This window comes from Phyllobates terribilis, unplaced genomic scaffold (genome assembly GCF_046119375.1).
Source record: "Phyllobates terribilis strain yellow unplaced genomic scaffold, ASM4611937v1 Scaffold_9__5_contigs__length_417890890, whole genome shotgun sequence".
Classification (NCBI taxonomy): Eukaryota; Metazoa; Chordata; class Amphibia; order Anura; family Dendrobatidae; genus Phyllobates; species Phyllobates terribilis.
The window spans coordinates 345,918,161-345,921,942 of NW_027362769.1; the positions used below are offsets into that span (position 1 = coordinate 345,918,161).

The window sequence follows — 3,782 nt, forward strand, 5'->3', positions numbered from 1 at the left end:
CAGAACGGATCAGCTAGAGAACGCACACCTTAAGACATCACTTCCAACAGTCAGAAAACTTGTTTTTATTAAGTAACTTCCTTATTGCACTCTGGTTACAGCCAGTAAAACGGGACTTTCCTGTAAATTATCACCAAAGGTGGAAGCACAGTTATTCCACTATTGAGGGGATACGATGTTATGGCCGATACACCAACATGGTGCAGTAGGCAAAAAATCAACAAGAAGGGGCTTAAAAAAAAAAAAACAGCCTAAAAATCACGACTACAGAACACCCATGGCAAAGTTACTAACATCAGTATTGACAATTTAGGGACCCTTTAGAATATTCTAGTCCCTCCCAGAAACAGACATTTGTGGGCGGGGATTCTATAAACCCCTCCTCTTTTCATCATGAGACACAGCAAATTCAGGACAGTTTGTATCTGTGTCATAATAATATTAATAGCTCTTTACTGACTCATCTCAACCCTTCCACGGAGTTTCCACAGTTCCTCTGTACCGGTCTAATTTTATCCGGGAACTGTGACCAACATTTTATTCTTAACTAACTATATCATGAAATCACTGATGAGGTCTATTTAAAGGGAAAGTGTCCTTATGAAAATGCAGCTCACTCTACAGCAGGGTTCCCCAACTCCAGTCCTCAAGGCCCACCAACAGGTCATGTTTTCAGGATTTCCTTAGTATTGCACAGGTGATGGAATTATTGCCTGTGCAGGTGATGGAATTATCACCTGTGTAATACTAAGGAAATCCTGAAAACATGACCTGATGGTGGGCCTTGAGGACTGGAGTTGGGGAACCCTGCTCTACAGGTATCATGTTATAGAACAGGGGGAGCAAAGTGGATCGATATATAGTTTTGTGAGAAAATATTCACTATAACCTATGTTGTAATCATTTAAATCTCTATTCCTGGGTTTTTTGGTCCAGTAGGCGGTTCTATAAGTGACTGAGAGTTATCACAGCTAGGACTGCCCAATGGACCAAAAATCCCAGAAAAAGGATTTAACTGATTAAAACACAGATTATAGTAAATCTTTTCTCACAAAACTATATATCAATCCACTCTGCTCCCCCTGTTCTATAATACAGCCCCAGCAGATTTCAAGGTGGAAGGTTCCCTTTAAAAGAAGATGGCAACCTCAAATATAAAAGACCCTTTGGTATATGTAAAAAAAAGAATCATCACAGACAGGATTACAATGAAAGGTAGAGCTGACAATGCCCTGAGATGAAAACTGCAAGCAAGCACCCTCCCCCAACAGACTGCAGTGATAGGAAAGCTACTAGTGGTGTTTGCAATAACACATAGCTCTGCTGTGCTCCCCCTCCCCCAACAGACTGCAGTGATAGGAAAGCTACTAGTGGTGTTTGCAATAACACATAGCTCTGCTGCGCTCCCCCTCTCCTCCAACAGACTGCAGTGAGATGAAAGCTACTAGTGGTGTTTGTAATGACACATAGCTCTGATGTAGTCCACCTCTCCCCCAACAGACTGCAGTGAGATGAAAGCCACTAGTGGTGTTTGCAATGACACATAGCTCTGCTGTGCTCCCCCTCCCCAAACACATACTGCAGTGAGATGAAAGCAGACAGTGGAGTCTGTACTGACACATAGCTCTGCTGTGCTCCCCCTCCCCACACACAGACTGCAGTGAGATGAAAGCTACTAGTGGTGTTTGCAATGACACATAGCTCTGCTGTACTCCCCCTCCCCACACACAGACTGCAGTGAGATGAAAGCAGACAGTGGAGTCTGTAATGACACACAGCTCTGCTGTACTTACCCTCCCCCTACACAAATGTACTATACAAACAAATAGGGTCTGAGTCAAAGTTTAGATTGTAATTTATGCTTAGACCAAGGGGCATTACCACAGATTCTTATCTGGGGAGCGTATACTTTCTCTGATGCATAATTTTGACCAATCATAAGCAGGCAACATCATGCAGAATAAAAAAAAACACATGTCCCCGGAGGAGCTTAGAATCGGCTTTCTCTGTATGATATTGTAAGACATGTTATAACACACAACCCTGCTCTCCTCCGTGATCACAGCACCTATTGTGTAGAGTACAGCGTAGCTCTGTGTCCCTCAGGCAGTCGGTGTGGGGGGAGGAGGGGCAGCAGAACTGACAATGCCCTGAAATCCTGAAATGAAAGCTGAAAGTGATGTTTGCAACCACACCTAACTCAGCTGTACTCCCCCTCACTCCCACAGAGACTGCAGTGATAGGAAAGCTACTAGTGGTGTTTGTAATGACACATAGCTCTGCTGTACTCCCCCCTCCCCCCACAGACTGCCATGAGATGAAAGATGACAGTGGTATTTGTAATGACACATAGCTCTGCTGTACTTCCCCCTCCCCCCACACATACTGCAGTGAGATAAAAGCCACTAGTGGTGTTTGTAATGATACATAGCTCTGCTGAACTCCCCCTGCCCCCCACAGACTGCAGTGAGAGGAAAGCTACTAGTGGTGTTTGTAATGACACATAGCTCTGCTGTACTCACCCTTCCCCGACAGACTGCAGTGAGATGAAAGCTGACAGTGGTGTTTGTAATGACACATAAGCTCTGCTGTACTCCCCCCTCCCCCACACAGACTGCAGTGAGATAAAAGCCACTAGTGGTGTTTGTAATGAAACCTAGCTCAGCTGTACTCCCTCTCAAACCCACACAAACTGCAGTGAGATGAAAGCTACTAGTGGTGTTTGTAATGACACACAGCTCTGCTGTGCTCCTCTTCCCTCCAAAAAGACTGCAGAGAGATGAAAGCGGACAGTAGTGTTTGTAATGACACATAGCTCTGCTGTACTCCCCACTCACCCCACATAGATTGAAGTGAGATGAAAGCTACTAGTGGTGTTTGTAATGAGACATAGCTCAGCTGTACTCCCTCTCCCCACACACAGACTGCAGTGAGATGAAAGCTACTAGTGGTGTTTGTAATGACACATAGCTCTGCTGTACCCACCCTTCCCCCACAGACTGCAGTGAGATGAAAGCTGACAGTGGTGTTTGTAATGATACATAGCTCTGCTGTACTCCCCCCTCCCCCCACACAGACTGCAGTGAGATAAAAGCCACTAGTGGTGTTTGTGATGAAACCTAGCTCAGCTGTACTCCCTCACAAACCCACACAAACTGCAGTGAAATGAAAGCTCCTAGTGGTGTTTGTAATGAGACATAGCTCTGCTGTATTCTACACAGGTGTTGCACTGATCACAGAAGAGAGCTGTGTGCTATTACAGGTCTCAAAGAAAAAGCACCTTCTAAGCTTTTATGACGGTATGTTTTTTTTTTTTCCGTGCATGACACATCCTGTTTATGATTGGTCAAACATGGGAAAAAAGAACAATCTCTGGTAACTTCCCCTTTGGCTTAATATGAATTAGAATCTAAACATTACTAGCTAATATCTTTGCAACAGAGATGAGAAACTAAAAAATTAAAAAGACATTTTATTTGGCTCGAAGCCTCTATTTCAATGATGTGGCCTTTTCAGATCCTCTTTAAACAATAGGTCACTTTCTGATGACACATATAGGGTAGCTAACTTTCTGCCCAGAACCTGCACTTGAAATGCAAGGTAACATTTTTCACATCTTCCCGTGACCAACATCAGGACGCCGGAAAGAAAGTCACATCTAACATATAAAGTGAGAAACTGCCGATTCTGCATTTCTCTATTACATAAGTAAGAAATCCCATATCCCATCCATTTCACAACCTGAAAACGAAAGGACGTCCTTGCAGTACACCGCGTGTTAT

At 44.0% G+C, this 3,782-nt stretch overlaps 1 protein-coding gene across 3 annotated transcripts in view; it reads right to left on the reverse strand.

Moving 5' to 3' along the window:
- CHLSN (cholesin) overlaps positions 1-3,782 on the reverse strand; it is a 279,333-nt gene that overhangs the window by 149,758 nt on the left and 125,793 nt on the right. The window lies entirely within an intron of this gene.